The 13051-nt window shown below is 53.9% G+C and overlaps 1 long non-coding RNA gene across 1 annotated transcript in view; it reads left to right on the top strand.

Moving 5' to 3' along the window:
• The first annotated feature begins 10838 nt into the window (after positions 1–10838).
• LOC140403399 (uncharacterized) overlaps positions 10839–13051 on the top strand; it is a 127873-nt gene continuing 125660 nt past the window's right edge. Inside the window, exon 1 of the long non-coding RNA XR_011938299.1 lies at positions 10839–10917. This is a non-coding gene — a long non-coding RNA (uncharacterized lncRNA). The remainder of the gene's footprint in view (positions 10918–13051) is intronic.

Here is a 13051-nt window from a genome sequence, read left to right as displayed (position 1 = left end):
TCTCCGCTGGTATTTTATCAGGGGCGAGAGGTGTCCATGTGATGTGGCGAGGCGAAGCTACCAGGTAAAACATAGCAGCCTTTTTGCAAGTTGGGTGTGGGAAACCCTGTGCCCCACCCTCGCCGCCACCCCAATTTCCTCACCTGGGTCGCAGAGTCGTAGGGCTTTACAGCACAAAAAGGGGCCCTTCGACCCATCGCGTTCATGCAGGCCATCGCGCACCGATCTTTTCTCCGGCATTTTGTCGGTAGCCTCGTACGGTATGGTGATTCACTCCGCCTGCCGTTGCCGTGTGTTGGGAGGATTTGTATCGCCGCGGGCGGGATGGGAAAATCTGGCAGTGCCTGCTGGGCTTGGAAAGATCCCGCCTGCCACTCTGCCCACCCCAGCAACTTACCCACTTAACCTCTCCCAACTACCCAACCCACCACCCTCTATCTATTCACTCATTCGCCTGGTGGCTAGTATTGATACTGTATCTTTAAACCTACTGGGATACAGCAGCGAGTGCTGCAGGAAAGGAGTACACCACCTGCTCCAATTTTCTTCACTGCTCTTCCTGTGAGGATTCCACTGCTGAGGGAGTTAATCTGCATCGTGGGTCAGAGGTCAGAGCCTTTTCAACATGCCCGGGTAAGTGGATACTTTTCGATGTGACCAGAGTTGGACAGGGGCCGTTCCGACTCGAACTGGGCGTTTTTGGGCCTTGTGCATCCATGTCCCATTTTTAAATCTCTCGATCCATTTTGATCTCTTCGAGGGCCCAGGCTGGATGCGAGTGAACACTACCTCAAAACCGTTGCTGTGCCCGCAACACCCCACCCTGCACCGCTACGGCATTCTTACATGACTGTCATCCTTGGTTTGAGTGGGTGACATGGTAGCACAGGGGTTGCACTGTTGCTTCACAGTTCCCGGGTCCCAGGTTCGATTCCCGGCTTGGGTCACTGTCTGTGCGGGGTCTGCACGTTCCCCCTGTGTCTGCGTAGGTTTCGCCCCCACAATCCTAAAATGTGCAGGGTAGGCGGATTGGCCACACTAAATTGCCCCTTAATTGGAAAAAATGAATTGGGTACTCTAAATTTATAAAAACAAAATGTCTGCTACTACTTTTGGTTTTTCGCCATTGGAAGAGTAGGTTATGTGCAGTGTGAGATTTGTCTCTGGACAGGAAGTCTTTCCATGCCTTCAGTGGGTGTGTTTCTCCACTCAAGGGTTGCCTTATATGCGCCAGTGCTAGATTTGCTCCATTTCTTGAATAATCCTTTGCCGATTTTCAGTGCCGCCTTTCCATTAGACTGAAGATGATGCAGAGATGATGCATAATGCTGAAGTTCCCAATCTTTTGTTAATCGACTGAATTCTTCGCTCATGAACAGAGGGCCATTGTCACTCATCGCAATGCCTGCAATACCATACCGACAGGGCATGCTTCATTTTTGTCCTTGTTCAGGAGCTCTTGTTTATACCATGCTTCATCTATGGGGCCAGCAGCCTCCTTAGGTGTGTATTCAATGAGAGGTCCTTATTAAACTGAACTTAAGATGTCCGTCTCCAGAGGCAGCCTCGTGGCATAGTTCCATGATGACAGAGAGCTAGATGCCTCAATCAGCTGGTTACATTTCGAGACCAAAGCACAGGCTGACGTAGTACCAAGGGAGAGCTGCGCAGTCGGAGACGCTCTTTTTGGGACGAGCCATGTGAAGCAAGAGCCTATCTGGCCTTTGGGTGATGTAGAAGAACCCCACTGCTATTTTGAAGACAGACCCCCCCTCCACCCCCCCCCCCCCACCCAACCGCCCCCCTCTCCCACCACCACCATCCCTCCCCTCCCCTGACGATATGTATCCCTCAGCCAACACCTAAAAACAGATTGCCCGGCCATTATCACATTGCTGGGTCCAATTTAACTGCCGTGATTCCTAGATTAAAACACTTCAAAGTCTTTCATGGCCTGCAATGTTTTCTGGTCAGGAAAGCCTCTGTGGAGCTGCCGCTACTTTTGTCTCTTTACAGCAGCTGTGTAGGTTAGCGATTCTGACAGTCGACTTCGGGAAAACACGGCCATAAGACACTTCCACTGATTCCGGAAGTCATTTTGGAGTCTTGTGTCCCCTTGAATCAGGCCCACAGCATTTATCGAGCAGACTGCCGGGCGGGGATCCTGCCTTCCGGTCAGACTCCAGCTCCAGTCTATTCTGATGTCAGCCAGTCGCTCATGAAACCTGATTACCCAGGTTACAGGGCTAAACAGCAGTGAGGGCTAACGTGTACTTAGAACAGATGAGGAAGATGTGTCTGTGTGTTATTTCTCAGTCCCCAGCCTGGGTTGGTCTGAAGGTGGCAGCAGGAATGTTAAAATTAGCTTCAGTGGGCAGCACGGTGGCGCAGTGGGTTAGCACCGCTGCCTCACGGCGCCGAGGTCCCAGGTTCGATCCCGGCTCTGGGTCCACTGTCCGTGTGGAGTTTGCGCATTCTCCCCGTGTCTGCGTGGGTTTCGCCCCCACAACCCAAAGATGTGCAGGCTCGGTGGATTGGCCACGCTAAATTGCCCCTTAATTGGAAGAAATGAATTGGGTACCCTAAATTTATATTCAAGAAAAATTTAGCTTCAGTGCCCAAGATGAGGAAGTGGCAAAAATTCTGCTGCTGGTTTGGATGGGTGTGTGAACATTTGTGTGTGCGTTCATGTGTCTGTGCATGTGTGGGTTTGTGTGTGTGTCTGCGTGTGTGTCTCCGCGTGTGTGTAAGTGTGGGTGTGTGTGTGTCCACACGTGATACCCTCAGCAGTCGCAGGGCCTGTCAACACACGAGGTTTCGTGAAGGCCCCGCCTTCTCTACCTTGCCCCCTCGCCTGAGGTGCGGTGACGCTCAGGTTTAATCGCTGCCTGTCACCTCTCCCCCCCTCAAAGATGGTCATCCGGGACTATGGCGACTTCACCGGTCTTCCAGACAAACAATGGGCCTCTGGTTTTTAGCTGTTTAGCAGGAGCGACCAGCTTGGAACCTCTTCCAATAGCACCAGCTGGAAATGAAGCTCACATCCACCACACTCAGCATCCCTCTACCACTGATGCACAGCGCTGCAGTGTTTACCACCTTCAAGATGCAGTGCAGATCGCAAAAGGCTCCTTCGATGGCCCTTTCCAAATCCGTGTCTTCCAGCACGAAGGAGGACGAGGGCAGCAGACGCAGGGGAATGCCTGCAAGTACCCTCCGGAGTCACTCACCATCCTGAGTTGGAAATATATCAGCCGTTCCTTCACTGTCGCTGGGTCACAAATCATGGGATTGCCTCCCTAACAGCACAGTGGGTGTACCTACACCACGGGGTCTGCAGCTGGTTCAAGAAGGTGGTTCACCACCACCTTCTCGAGGGGCAATTAGGGATGAGCAATAAATGTTGGGCACGTCCTGTGGAAATGTTTTTTAAAAAGGCGCACCCCCCCCCCCCCCCCCCCCCCCCCGCTGCAGTCCTTACATTTACCTGACACCTTGGGGGGGCAACCTGCGGCTCTGGGGGCGCACGCGGCCCGTCGGGGTTCTGAGTGCGGCCCACGATCTGTTTGATTGACCCTTGCCCCAAGCGCAGGGCTGCCAGACTCCGCCAATTATCAAACCGTGGAGGTTTTTTCCGGGGGCAGGTTCCGCCCAGTCGGCCGGACAGCTGGATTCAATTCCCGCACCGGCTGAGGTGATTCATGAAGGCCCCCCACCCTTCTCAAACTTGCCCCTTCGCCTGAGGTGAGGCGATCCTCAGGTTAAATCGCCACCAGTCAGCCCTCCCCCTCAAAGGGAAAAAGTCATCTGGGACTATGGCGACTTTAACTTTAGTTTTCATCCTAGCCGTATGACTGAATTGTCAGGCATGGAAAGCAACATCACGTGAAGTGAGGTGTGTGCTGATTGCTCGTATGTGCGAGATGTGTGCCTCCTCTGCGTCCAATCAAAGCACTGCTACAGTTCAACCGACATGCTCCAGAGATTCGAGGTACATCGCCAAATTACCCAATCCCGGGAGGCCCTCTTGGTTCAGGCACAGGTGGACATGGGAGGTTGAGCTTTTGAATGTCACTTTTGTACTTTAAGTAAGGGAGGTGCAGGGTGGACTGAAATGTCAGGGCTGAAACAACATTTCCAAAGTTGACTGCGGGCTGAGGTTTGCGTTTGAACGCGCTGCGCAGACACCTTTGGCAGAGTTTGTCCGGCGCTATTTTCTCTCCCTGAGAGAGATCCGTAACGGGTGCCCACCCCTGACTTTCGAAGTGCCAGGCCGCACCCACCCTTTCCTCGGCGCTCGGCTTTTCCCCGCCCTCGCCGCCGACGCCCAGCGTTCCCCGCCGCCTGTTTCGTGTCGGATTGCCGTTAATTGGCCGGCCAGCACGAAACCGCGTTCCGGGGCCGATCGCAGGTGGAAGCATGTTCCGGGTGCCAATGGCACCCACCCGGTGGGCAGAAACTTCAGGGCGATGTTGACGGTAATGTCCACTGCGCCCCTCAAAGCAACAATATTGACGTGTGCTTCAGGCAGTATCTTATTGAGAAATAAACTTAACAAGTCACTAGGATTTGATACTTAACACACACTGCTTTTCCACAAATAGCATTGAGACACTGACCAGATCTGCTTCCGTGATGTCGATTGAAGAGTAACGATGATCCAGGGTGCTGGGGAGAACTGAGAGAATATCAGTTTAATATCTTGTCTAAAAGACAGGACATCTGACAGTGCAGCACTCCCTCAGGGCCTGGAGTATCGCCCGACACCGTGTCCAAGCCAATAGTGGAGGACTGAAACCCAGAAACCTTTAAACCAGGGAGATGGGGGCCAGAGCTGAAATCGTCCCGTGCACTCGTAAGAGTTTGGGAGCACAGTGAACATAAGGACATTGCAAACAAATTAAAAACTGGTGGAAACCAGCTCGGGGCAGCATGGCAGCAGAGTGGTCTAACCCTGCTCCCAAATTGTACGTTCATGTGATCCATCTGCGCTGCAGGTGGTCAGCTCAATTCCAGGAGTCAGGGTCCCGGGTTCGATTCCGGCCTTGGGTTGTCTCACCGTGCGGAGTCTGCACGTTCTCCCCGTGTCTGCGCGGGTTTCCTCCGGGTGCTCCGGTTTCCTCCCACAGTCCAAAGGCGTGCGGGTTAGGTGGATTGACCGTGCTGAATTGCCCCTTTGGTGTCCAAAACGTTAGGTGGGTTTGTAGGATAGGGTGGAGGCGTGGGCCTGAGTCGGATGCCCTTCCGGAGGGTCGGTGCAGACCCGATGGGCCGAATGGCCTCCTTCCGCACTGCAGTGATTCTAAACTGGCACAAAGCGACGGGGTACGCAGAGAGGGCTGAATGCCAGAAGTCACTCATGCCAAGTGGATGTGGAGCTCACCTTTTTTCGTACGCAGGCCTACATCAGTTTGCATACTCAATCCCAAACCTCTTTGCAATTGGGGCTTTGGCTCAGAAGTTTGGGCTAAAAGTCCACTCCTGGAGTTCAGCTGACCACTATTTGTTTGACACCACCCTGCAGCCCAGATGGATCACACAAACATACTATTTAGGAGCAGGGTTAGGCCATTCGGCCCCTCGAGCCTGTTCCACCTTTCATTAAGAGGATCATCTGATTGTGGCCTCAAATCCACATCCCCACCCTGCCCGGGATGAGAGTTCCAAAGATTTAAGACCCTTCGAGAGAAAATATTTCTCCTCCACTCCGTTTAAATGGGAGACCCCTTATTTTTGAACTTTTCCCTTATTCTCGTCCCTCCCACATTGGGGGTGGGGGGGGGGGACGGGGGGGGAACGGGGGGGGGGGGGGGGGCATCCTCTCAGCAAACACCCTGTCAGGTCCCCTCAGGATCTTCTATGTTTCAATATTCTTCTAATTCTTTCACAGTCTTCTAAACTCCAATGGGTGCAGGCCCAACCTGTCCCACATTGGGGGTGGGGGGGGGGGGGGGGGGGGGTCACCGCCGCACCGGTCAGGGACCGTTGAAAGCGCCCCCCCCCCCCCCCCCAGCGATTCTCCGCGCCTCAACGGGCCGAGTGCCCGCCTGGTTCGGCCGATTCCCGCCGGCGTGGGTTACGTGTGGTCCTACCCGGCGGGACCTCGGAGTTCTGGCTGCGGGGGCTGTCCTGGTGCGGGGGTGGGGGGGGGGTGGGGGGGATCCGACTCCGCGGCGGGGGGGGGGCTTCCACGGTGGCCAGGCCCGCGATCGGGGCCTACCGATCACCGGGCGGGCTAATTCCGGTTCGGGCCTATGTTCCTCTGCGCCGGGCCCCTATAGCGCTCTGCCATATTGCCCGGGGGGGGCGGCGCCGAGGTGGCAACCCACGCGCATGCGCGGACCCACGCCGGCCGTGGCGTGCCGGCTTTCGAGCACCGGAGCAGCGGTCACCACTCCAGCATCGTACTAGCCTCCGAGGAAGGGGTAAATGCCTGGGTCTGGAGGCCCGTTGACGCCTGTGTCGCTCGTGCCGGTTTTGACTCCGGCGCCAGAACCTGGGCGCGGGATCGGAGAATCCCGGCCATCATCTCTCAGATTAAGTCGAGGTCCCATCCAACTATTTAGCTGGGCATAAAGGATCCCACAGACTCTGTCAGACGTGTCAGGCAATGATCATCTCCAACAAGAGAGGATCTAACCATTGCTGCTTGACATTCAATGGCATTACCATCACTGAATCCCCCACAATCAACATCCTGGGGGGTTACCATTGATCAGAAACTGAACTGGGCTATCCATATTAATACTGCGGCTACCAGGGCAGGTCAAAGGCTAGGAATCCTACAGCGAGTAACTCACATCCTGACCCTCCAAAGCCTGTCCACTACCTACAAGGTACAAGTCAGGAGTGTGATGGAATACTCTCCACTTGCCTGGGTGAGCGCAGCTCCAACAGCACTCAAGAGACTCGACACCATCCAGGACAAAGCAGCCCCGTTTGATTGGCACCCCGTCCACAAACATTCACTCCCTCCACCTGCGCAGTAGCAGCCGTGTGTGTCATCTACAAGATGCACTGCAGCAACTCACCAAGGCTCCTTAGGCAGCACCTTCCAAACCCACGACCACTACCATCTAGATGGACAAGAGCAGCAGATACCTGGGAACCCCACCACCTGGAGGCTCCCCTCCAAGTCACTCGCCACTCGGACTTATAAATATATCGGCCGTTCCTTCACTGTCGCTGAGCCCAAAATCCTAGAATTCCCTCCCTAACAGCACAGTAGGGGTACCTACAACATATGGTCTGCAGCGGTTCAAGAAGGCAGCTCACCATCACCTTCTCAAGGGGCAATTAGGGATGGGCAACAGATGCCGGGGCTAGCCAACTGCGCCCACGTCCGGGAAATGAATTTAAAGACTAGAGAGGGGGAGGGCTGTTCTTTTGATGTCCTGACGCAAGCGAAAGCTGGTCAACGACTATCATTTTTTTATTCCTATTTATGGGATCCTGCTGTGCGCAAATTATTTGCACACCTCTAAAGTAACTTCGTCACCACAAAGCGCGCTGGGACATCCAGAGGGATGCGATCGGGGCTACGCGAATGAAAGTTTTCTCAGAAAGCCCGCCTCTCTCTCTCTCTCTCCCTCCCTCTCCCTGGGCGAGAGCTGTCGCCTGTCTGAGCTGACCCGCCTGCTCGTGTTTCGTGCGAGAGTCGCCAAGCGGCGGCTCTCAGAAACAATTCTGTCAGCGAGGTGCCGCGTCCAGCTGCTGACTCCGTTTCTGGAGATTACTCTGGAGGGCAAACAGTTCCGACTATTCTGTTCGGGGATTAGCAAGCCCTCTCCGGCCTCCCACTGCCTCGGAGGAAGGAGTTCTGTATAGTGGGAAAAGTGAACAATAACCGTCTCGGTGCCAAACTGGGAAATTATACAGAATGAGAAAATATTGGGACTGAAAGTTGTCCGACGTGGATTTTCTGGGTCAGAGCTGTTTGGAACAGCAGCAGGAAATCCATTACTCCAGAGTCATTTTTCCATTGCAGAAACTTCCAGCCGTGAGGAATATTAATTTGGGAGCGGTTGTGTTGTGCACACACCGGGCAGAATTATGTTGGGAATGACGGGCTGGAAAGCCGGCGGGGCGGTGGGGGGGGGGGGGGGGGGTGGGGGTAGGGGCCTCCGTGTCTCGGCCATGGGTAACCCCAGCTGAGAGGGTCTCATGTCCGATGAGCTGCCGTTGGGGCTCCTGTCCCTTTGGCGAGACGGGACCCCCACCTCCAAGTGTGGGGGGGGGGGGGGGCCAGCCAGTCGGAGGGGGGGCTGGCAGCACCTCAGTCCCAACAGCGCCACCGGGATGGCTGGTAGCTGTTGGGACTGCAGCTAGGCTGAGAGACCCATCGACGGAGGCAGGCCTGGCATCAAGGGGTCGGGTGGGCCGGGCGCAGGGGAAAAGCGGGGGGGGGGGGGGGGGGGGGGGGGGTTTGGTGGTATTGCTGGGGCCATGGAGCTGAGCGCAACAATCAATACTGGCACTCCAGTGTGGTACTGAGGAGGCGCCGCACCCTCTCCGGTGCCACATTATAGATGAGACATTAAACTGATGCCCCATCTATCTGCTTGGGTGATACCATTTCAAAAAAGAGCAGGGGAGGTTTCCCACGCCGATATTTAACCCTCAACTGACATCACCCAAACAAATACAGGTGGTTACGGTCACGGACCAGATCCCAATTTATATTCGGAAATCAGATGAGAAACCCCAACAATTTTTCAATTGAAAACATTTTAAGGGAGGGATACTTTACCTCGCACATGAGCTCCTCAGGGCCTGTTCTTCAGCGCACCGATCACACTCAGCTTCAACTCTCGACGGAGGCCGTTTAACCCTGAATGATGCGTTTCCCTCCCTCAAACAGCCGCCTCATACAACCGTACACAGGGATGGTGGCTGAGAATGCGGTGGATAGCAGTTTCGTCGAGGCGCACATTCACCAGCCCCGGAGTGTTTCAGGCCACAACTCCGTTCTGCCGGCAGCTGTTTCCCATTTTGCTCCCTCCTCCGCTTCCCCAGTGCGATGAACGGTTACTGTAACACTGTACCCTTATCATCATGTAAGGTAATGTCCCCTTTAAGACCGGGCTTGGAACCCTGGGGACTCCGCCTCCGGCTCCGCCCACCCGGGAGCCGTGCACCCAGCAAGCACCCGTCTCGGCACCAGGCTAGGTCTTAGCTTATTAAATTGTTGTACCCTCAGTAACGACGCTTAGAGAGTAAAACGGTAAAGAAGGCTTTAATAAGCTAAGAACTAGCCTGGTGCCGAGACGGGTGCTAACTGGGTGCCGCCCACAAGGTGGCCCCTTATATACGACTCCCAGGTGGGCGGAGGCGGAGTCCCCCAGGGTTCCAAGCCCGGTCTTAAAGGGGAAATCACCTGACATGATGGCAAGGGTACAGTAACCGTTCATCACACACAGAAAGCCTCCGATAGAGAAATTCCCTCTGGAGAAACCCACTACCCACAGTAATGGAGGAGGGTGAAGGAAGTGACGGCTCATAAGGAGCCAAGTTCCAGGAAGAACAAAGAAAGAATATGGAAAACGGTCAAAATGGTGACTGAAATGATGGTCCCTTTTTAATTTGGGGCCGACGGAAGATGTTTGGACGGTTAGTATCCTTGATAGTCTTGTGGTGCGGTGGGTTAGCATCTTTGCCTCTGAGCCAGGAGCTCCGGGTTCGAGGCCCATCCCCTGGACTTGAACACTGAGGAAGGTGCCTTGAAAACGGGGCCAAACACCTTGAGCGTGTCAACCTGCAAAATCCTCCCAAACGCGCCAATGGCTGGCGGGTATTTATTCTTTCACTGACTGTAGCCATCGCTGGCCGGGCTGGCACTTGTTGCCCATTCCTAATTGCCCTTGAACTGAGTGGCCGGCTGGGCCCTTTCAGAGGGGCATTTAAGAGTCGACCACATTTGCTGAGGGTCTGGAGTCACGTGCAGGCCAGACCGGGTAAGGACGGCAGATTTCCTTCCCTAAAGGACCAGATGGGCCTTGGCGACAATCGACACGGTCACCATCAGTCCCCTTCCCATGCGTTTCTGTGTGGATAGGTGGGGGGGGGGGGGGGGGCGCTCAGGATCAATAAGCCTGATTCTGCAGATTTGGAGTCCGTGTCCAGACAATAATCATCGAGGGGGGGGGGACTTCAAAGCTTCAAGGGGCCAATCAAGCAGCGGAGTAGTGACCCAGGAGAAGGTCGGCCACTCTCTAGGCTGAGTTGCGCGGTATCCCGGTGGGAACAGGCAGAAGGAAGCACATCGATGGCCGGAATGAAACAGCTGGTAAGTTGTCGGCAAGGAAATCATCGCCTCAGTCCATTTACCTCAGAACAGGTCAGAGACGTTTGGGGGGTATCGATCTGACCCATCAGCGACCTTATGTCTCTCGGGAGTTAATGGTTCAACTTGAGTTTCAGACAGAGAAAGAGAAAGAGAGAGAGAGAGAGACAACCCCCTGGGACTCAGCACTACAGGGACAAGAGTCTGGTTTCCACAGAGCTTAATTGGCCATTCTGTTCCCCCTCCACCCCTCCCCCGCAGCAGAAATCTTTAAAGGGGAATTATCCTTGAGTGGCTGTGAAGCGGTCGAGGAAACAAGCCAACAGGAGGGGTCAGATTAAAACACCACTAACCACCATAATAAAAGCAAAGGCATGTTTTTTTTAATTGTCCTCTTCTCTCTCTCCCCCCCTGACGAGCAGTGCGGAGGATGAAGCAGTGGAGATGCCAGTACTGCTTCTCACATGTGCTTTCTGCTTTAATTAAACGCAGGGCAGCCGAGACAGCGGTGGGTGGAGGAGGGGAGGCCAGTGCTCCAGACAGGCCTTGAGGCGGTCGGAGAGAAAGCGCCTCCGTGTTGAAGGGGCCGCCCTGTTACTTACCCTCCTTCGCAGGCTGCTGCCCTTCTCCAACAGGTAGGCCCCTGACTGGCCTGTCAGCTCCGAGAGCTGACCCACTGTGCTTATTTGGCCAGGATACCTCCCTTCATCTGAGTTAAGGGACCATCTCAGTGGATATACCAAAGGGTGACATTTCTTTCTTCCAGAGGCAGGTTTGGGGCCTGGGAAATGTCCTGGCTCTTGTTTCTCACTCCCATGAGGAAAATCCTAGTCTGTTGGACCCTGCATTCCACACTCTTCCCCAAAGCCAAAATTAGAAAGAATTATGTGCGCAGAAATAGCCCATTCGGCCCTACTGGTCAATGCTAATTTTTTAAAATATAAATTTAGAGTATCCAGTTCATTTTTTCCAATTAAGGGGCAATTTAGTGTGGCCAATCCACCTACCCTGCACATCTTTTGGGTTGTGGGGGTGAAACCCACGCAAACACGAGGAGAATCCCCGTGCTCTAGGGCAGCACGGTAGCATTGTGGTTAGCACAATTGCTTGACAGCGCCAGGGTCCCAGGTTCGATTCCGGCTTGGGCCACTGTCTGTGCGGAGTCTGCACGTTCTCCCCGTGTGTGCGTGGGTTTCCTCCGGGTGCTCCGGTTTCCTCCCACAGTCCAAAGACGGGCAGGTTAGGTGGATTGGCCATGATAAATTGCCCTTAGTGTCCAAAAATTGCCCTTAGTGTTGGGTGGGGTTACTGGGTTATGGGGATAGGGTGGAGGTGTTGACCTTGGGTAGGGTGCTCTTTCCAAGAGCCAGTGCAGACTCGATGGGCCGAATGGCCTCCTTCTGCACTGTAAATTCTATGATAATCTGCAAACTCCACACGGACAGTGACCCAGAGCCGGCATCGAACCTAGGACCTCGGCGCCGTGAGGCAACAATTTTTAAGTCCTATTAATACTTCTTCCCATCCTACTCATCCTATCCCTTTCGCGGACATGTGAACATATCAAATAGGAGCAAGAGGAGGCCATTCGGCCCCTCGGACCAACGCCGCCATTCAGTAAGATCAAGTCCTGATCTGTTTGTGTTTTGAATTCCCCTTTGTTGCTCTTTTTAACCTTAGTTTATTAGCTCTGATTACGTCACCTTTGCTCACGAGTCGCCAGGTATCTTTATGATACCGCCACGTGGTTCAAGTTCAATTTATGATTAATAAGTCAGCACACCGCTTAGTAAGATTGAAATCAACGGTTATTTATTATATACAACAAGTAATGTTTACACAATAATCCTACTATCTATATAATAAACCTATCACTACTGGCCAATACTTAACTTTAGGAAGAGCCCACCAGGTCAGGGAAACGAATGGCTTATCCAATCGGATCTGGCCTGCGGGATTCAAAAGGCTGCTACAGGTCGATGGCTAGGAGTCTTTACCGGATAGCGATCGCTGGATTCAAAACTTACAGTTGCCGGTTGCTGTTCTTGCGAAGGTCTCGAGCAGGCGAAGAAGGGAGAGAGAGAGATCTGAACTTGGCCCCTCACTTTATGAGGGGCGGCCCTTGACCCTGAGTCCCAAGTGATTGGACTTGTTCCCAATCACTGGGTTTGATACGTCCAATGGTGAGGCGATTCCTCGATCGGGGGGGTGGTCGTTCACCTGTCTTTGTTTCGGCCACTGCAGGCGCCGACAGGTCTGGCCCGGCATTCAATTGCTAATATGTTGCAATTGTTCCCGGGGATAGCCAAGTAAACTGCAGATGTCTGGGTGGATGGGCTGTTAAGAGTCCTGAATGTAACTGCAAATGTCTGGGTTGATGGGCTGTTAATAGCCCTGAGTATCGATCTGGGCCAACTTCCCCAGAGCCGAATATGCTAGTCTGTCTGCAGCTGTCCGTTTGTGTCTTGTTACCTGCTTTTCCCAGCAGCCTTTCCGGTTAGCCATTTTAAATCGGGTTTTGGCCAAATTAATCGGGAAGCAGCCATTTTACGTGGCTACATTCCCGCCTTGTGATCGTAACGCGAAGCGTGAAGGATCACATAAATTTTGTCCTCTTCGTTCCCTGACCAGGGGGGGGGGGGGCGGGGGGCACCTCCTACATGGCCACTACTCTGACCCTAGCTATGCACAAAAATTTACCTCAACAATTCTTGAGGGCGCTATGTCAGGCAGGGGCATGTATCAAAAAACAAAAAACTGGGAACCTCT

Source organism: Scyliorhinus torazame, chromosome 27 (assembly GCF_047496885.1).
Source record: "Scyliorhinus torazame isolate Kashiwa2021f chromosome 27, sScyTor2.1, whole genome shotgun sequence".
Taxonomy (NCBI): domain Eukaryota; kingdom Metazoa; phylum Chordata; class Chondrichthyes; order Carcharhiniformes; family Scyliorhinidae; genus Scyliorhinus; species Scyliorhinus torazame.
The sequence above is the reverse complement of the archived record's forward strand: the minus strand, read 5'-3'. Positions and strand labels throughout refer to the sequence as shown.